Genomic DNA, 6000 nt, shown 5'->3' with positions numbered 1-6000 from the left:
AATTATATTAATAGTATTTTATATAGTGGTGACCAGCACTGTATTGATGTGATAAGGATGAGACGAATTGTTTTTTTTAATTTGTGTGATATTCTTAGTAGGAATAATTTATTACAGTCAACTAAATCGGTGAATATTAGGGAGCAAGTAGTTATATTTTTACATATAATTGGTCATAATGTAAGGTTTCGAGTGATTGGATCTAGATATTATAGATCAACTGAGACAATTCACCGTTACTTTAGGGTTGTATTGAGAGCTATTTTGAAATTGTATAAGCTAGTTATTAGATTACTGATGAGTCAACTCCTAGTGAAATCAGAAACAATCCAAGGTTTTATCCTTATTTTAAAAATTGTATTGGAGCATTAGATGGAACTCATGTTTGTGCATCCGTTCCACTTAGCATTCAAGGAATATTTCGTAGCCGTAAAGAGGGGACGACACAAAATGTATTGGCTGTCATTACATTTGATTTGAAATTTTCCTATGTTTTAGCTGGTTGGGAAGGTAGTGCACATGATTCTCATATTTTAAGTGATGCACTTTCACGCCCAAGAGGATTAAGAGTTCCGGAAGGTAAGAATTATAAAACATTAAATACCAAATAGTTCTAGTAAGCTCATAATTTATTAGTAATAATTATGTTTTGTCAAATTGTAGGTAAATATTATCTTGCTATGCTGGATATGGCATCCGAAATGGATATATTACCCCATATCGTAGTTTCCGATACCATTTAAAAGAGTTTAGTGCTCAGGGGACTGAAAATGCAAAGGAACTCTTTAATCTTTGTCATTCCTCATTGAGAATCACTATTGAACGTGTTTTTGGGATTTTGAAGAAACGGTTTCGTGTATTAGATGCTGAACCATTTTGGAATTTTCAAAATTAAGTAGATATAGTTTTGGCTTGTTGTATCATTCATAATCATATAATGGGAGTTGATCCTAGTGATTTTCTTAATCAAGGATTATACGAGAAGCCTGAGTCTAATTTGATAATATCAACTCTTACGGAGCGAGAATAAAGAGAAGAAGCAAGAGAATGGTCTACTAAGAGAGACGAAATTGCACAAACTATGTGGACTGATTATATGGCTAGAAATATTAGGTAGTTTTAGGGGTTAGGGTTCTTATTTCTATGTTATGTATGTTTTACTATTAATTTTTTTTGTTAATGTTGGTTGGATAATGATATTGAAAATTTAGTTTGTTGGATTTTGAAATTATTATGTCTTGAATTTGTTACATATTGAATTTATTATGTTTTAAGTGTTTTAAGCTTGTTGGATATTGAAATGATTAACAATGACAATTATTAATGTAGAATGGGTAAGGGCAACAAAGAAGGGACCTCCAAGCAATTCAGGTGGACAAAACTGATGGAATATCTTTTTCTTGAAATTCTAGCAGAGGAGGCCCAGAAATGAAATAAGTCTTCTAATTCTTTCAAAACAGTTTCTATTAATCTAGTTGCCGAAGCTATTTCAGAAAGATTTCAAGTCCAATACGATGCGAAGCATGTGGAAAATCATTTGAGGACTGTAAAAAATCAGTGGCAGATTATATGCACAATTTGAGGTGAAAGTAGTTTTGGATGGGATGATAACATGAAAATGATCATATGTGATAGAGCGACATATGATGCAGCAGTGATGGTAATATATGTAATATATATGTTAAGTATATTTCAATTGTTTTTTTACTTGTTATTCTAATTGTGTATAATATCCAACAGGCAGACAAGAAGGATGAACCATTTTTGAATAAAAGCATTGATCATTATGATGAAATGGCTTTGGTTGTTGGCAAAGATATGGCAACAAGGAGTTTTGCCAGAACATTTGCTGACATAGATTTGGATGATGATAACCAAGACTCAGTGCCTATAGACTACGACAATGAAGACATTGAAGAGGTAAGAACAAAAGTATCTTCATCTGGCACATCCAAACGTAAAAGAAAAAATGCTCAATAAAGTGTCGTTGATGAACAAATTAAATTTGTGGGTGAACTTGGAAAAATTGCTAATGCTTTGGAACAATTTATTGCGGATGAGACAGCACATCTTTACGAAGAAATGATGTCGATGGAGGTAGAAGGTGTAACATCTCGAAATAGGGCCTAAATGGAATAGTGGTTGCGAAACCACAAATCTGAGATAGAAAAGTTTATTTCGATTAATTTTTATGATTTACCGAGTGATTAGATGCATGTGTTAGAGTATTGATAAGAAATTTTATAGATTGCATGTTTAATTTGCCTATTAGGGCTTATTTGCAGAAGTTGCTGTAACAACTCGATTTAGGGCCTAAACGGAACGATGGTTTTAGAACCACAAATTCGAAGTCAAAAAATTTATTCCGATTAATTTTTAAGGTTTATTTACTGATTAAAATATTGTGTAAAAATATCGTTAAGTAATTTTACTGATAAAGTGCTTAATTGGACTTTTAGGACTAAATTACAAAAGTTGCAAAATATGTGTTCTAATTCATAAGTACTTGATTGAAATGAGGTTTTAAAGAGGAGGTCCTTAAAACCATTATATTTTGTTTGGAAAAAAATGGGCATGAATAGGATAAAATTTTAAAGAAAGGCCTTAAGGGCATTTTAGTCATTTGGTAATTAAAAGAAATAAAAAGGGAAAATAAAGCCAAAATTGACTGATCTTTTTCATGGAGGCCGAAATTAGCATGGGGGAAGCCATGGCTAGGGTTTTCAAGCTTTCTAAGCTCAATAGTAAGTCTGTTCTAGTCCCGTTTTTCAAGTTCTTTACGATTTTGGAATCCCGGTAACTTGATTAAGCTTATTCTAGCAATAATTTAAGCTAGGGTTCATATTTGGAAAAATACCCATAGGTGAAATATGTTTATTTTTATGTTTTATGGTAGAATATGAAGGCTGAAATTATGTTAAACAACTTTTGCTAAGCGGTTTTAAGCAAAAATGAGTAAAACGGCTTAATCGGTAAAAGTTGTTATTGTTCATAACTATGTTGTAGAGTGAGAATTTGATGTTACCATAGAAGGGAAAAATGATCAGAATTTCATAAAACATAAGAATAAGGGAATAAGGGATGAAGTTTAATTCCCGAGCCTAGGGGAAAAAGTGTAAATATGCAAAAGTTTAGGGGCAAAATTGTAATTTTGCCAAATTTTGAGTTAAGGACTGTTTTGAATAGTAAAATAATTAAATAAGTAAAATATGATGTTTTAGATCTCGAAAAACGAAATTTGAATCTAGAATGGAAGAAAAATTGAAAATCGGGAAAGTTGGTAAAATGGCCGTTTTAGTATCGAGGTAAGTTCATATGTATAATAAGCATTAATTTATGCATGTTTCAATGTAAAATTGATATATTTACTATGATTGCCGAGGTGTTGAAAGTAAGTATAATTATGATGATTTAAATGTTCAATATTAATTCGACATGGAAATGAGAAAGTATGTAAGTTTGTATGTAAATAATACATTATCTTTATTATGTTTTTGTATTTGAGCATATTTTATGTATTGTAGCTGATTTTTGAATCATAATTGACTATTGGAAGTATGGAATCAAGTATTAGAAAGAGTGAGAAATCCCGGTTGAACCTTCGGAAAGATTGAATGATATAGATGGTATATAGCTAGGTCACATGTATGGTGTTGAATGCACATCATGTGTACAAGAGAGCTACGAGACATTATGATGTAGCTAGGTCGCATGGGTGATACTATGTGTACACCATGTAGACAAGAGAGCTACGGGATATATGTAGCTAGGTTGCATGCGTGGTTCCAGATGAAGGACACCATGTAGACAAGAGAGCTACGAGATAAACTGGCTGGGTCACATGGGTGGTATTAAGTGTTCACCATGTGTACAAGAGAGCCAAAATTATGTGTACAATCGAGCTAGGTCACATGAGTGGTGCTAAGTGAAGGCCACTATGTGTACAAGAGAGCTTCGATTTTAAAGGTGGGCTGTGTGCGATACCATCGCGTATCTGTTATTATTTTGAAGCGTTCAACTGGGAAATTGATTAAATGAAATTGTGTATGAATTTGTGATGATAAGTGTAAGTATATACGTGTGTAACCTATGAGCAATATGCTCAATATGTGATTGGAAATTGGAAAGATTGTTATGGGAAAGTAATGAATACAATTGAAGTGTGAAAGATCAAAATTGACAATAAAACTGTTCTGGATAGTTGCAGTGATGTGAATCTAAAAATTTACTAAATATAGTATAAATTGAATCAGAGACTGAATGAGATATTAAATTAGAGCTTAATGAGTCTATTTTCATATAACAGAAACAGAGAAAGCAAAGGAATTCTATATTATGAGATATTTAAGTTTTTGAGAGACTGGTTCAGAATGACTACGTGATCCCCTATTCTAACTTGGAAAAATCATTACAAATTTTACAAAAATAATTATGGGATATAATTTATATGTTTGAAATCCTTAATGAGTCTAGTTTCAAATGAAATAAATGATAACATCTTTTGAATTCTGTACGAGGAGAAAATTGATTCGTAGTGAAGAGTGGAATGAACAGTTGAGCAGTGAAACAGGGGTAACTTCAATAAATAAACTGTACTAATTGGCTAGACCAAAAATTCTGAAAATTTTATGGTAAGAATATATGTGAATCTAGTTTCAAGGAAAATTAACGGTTTGTAATTTGGAGTTCTGTAGTTCCAGAAATAAATAATTTAGTTGCTGGTACTCTGCTAGATAGCTTATTTTGAACCTGTTTATGATTGTAATAGTGAAAGTATGTGTGTTTGTGATGGTAATATTCCGGGAACATATTGTGACTTTGTTTAAAGTATGATAATGTATTGTTTATTAATATTTACATACGTACTTGCTAAGCTATAATGCTTACTCCCTTCCTTTCCTTTTTCCTATAGTGTCGCAGATGTTAGCTCGAGTTGGAAGTCGCCGGAGGTTAAATCACACTATCAAACTATTGATCGATATATAAAGGTTTTAAAGTATTTTAAGTCTCTGGCATGTATGGAGACTCGTTTAATTGTTATTAAGTTGCTAGGAATTGGCTTAAAATACTGACCTATGTTATTTGAAGGTGTCTATTGTATAAAGTCATTTAATGTAGATAGTCTTGATTATGTTATTAATTAAATGATGCAATTTATGACTGTGCATGCTTGCCTGTGTGTGTGGTTGAATTAAAGCATGATATGGGCCTTGTAAGCTTTTTTTAAGGGACAACTTGAATGTGTTTGAAAAAGTTTTAAATTAGAGTGAAGTTATGAATCGGTTTTTATACGATGATTAGTGATTAAGTCCAGTAATGCCTCGTACCCTGTTCCGGCGTCAAACACGGGTAAGGGGTGTTACAGAAGGATTTGATGATGACTTTCTGTGTTCTGTATTTGATTATCTAGTGAGTCATGAGTCCGAGGCAAAAACTTTTTTAGTTAAAAGTAAGAAGCATAGAAAAATTTGGCTTCAAAAATTTTCTCAAGGTTGAAGATAATGATACTTTTAATGTGGTGTAATATTAGTTATGCACTTGGACAATGTTGTTGTTATTATGTGGTGTACTACTAATTATGTATTTGATAATATTATTAATTTCTAGTATTAATTGTGGTTTGAAAGCTAATTTATAATTATTCAATCCTTATTTTTTTATAACACAATTACAAATAATTTATTTGACTTATGTTGTTTTCAATTTATGATGGTTAATATTCTAGCTTAATAATGGAGTATTATTATATATTTAATTTGATTTATTTATTTATAAATAAATTATTGCAATATATGTAAAAACAATTTAAAGTATAAATTTATTAATATATGTAAAAACAGATTTTTCGGAAAATATTTTCAAGAAATCTGCCAAACAATAGAAAATATTTTAAACAGATTCATCCAAACACCAGAAAAGTAAATCATTTCTAGAAAAGTAAATCATTTGCCAGAAATCATTTTCTGGAAAATATTTTACTTGCAAACAAACGAAACTTAA

Source organism: Gossypium hirsutum, chromosome A12 (genome assembly GCF_007990345.1).
Source record: "Gossypium hirsutum isolate 1008001.06 chromosome A12, Gossypium_hirsutum_v2.1, whole genome shotgun sequence".
Lineage (NCBI taxonomy): Eukaryota > Viridiplantae > Streptophyta > Magnoliopsida > Malvales > Malvaceae > Gossypium > Gossypium hirsutum.
Note: the sequence above shows the minus strand (reverse complement) of the source record.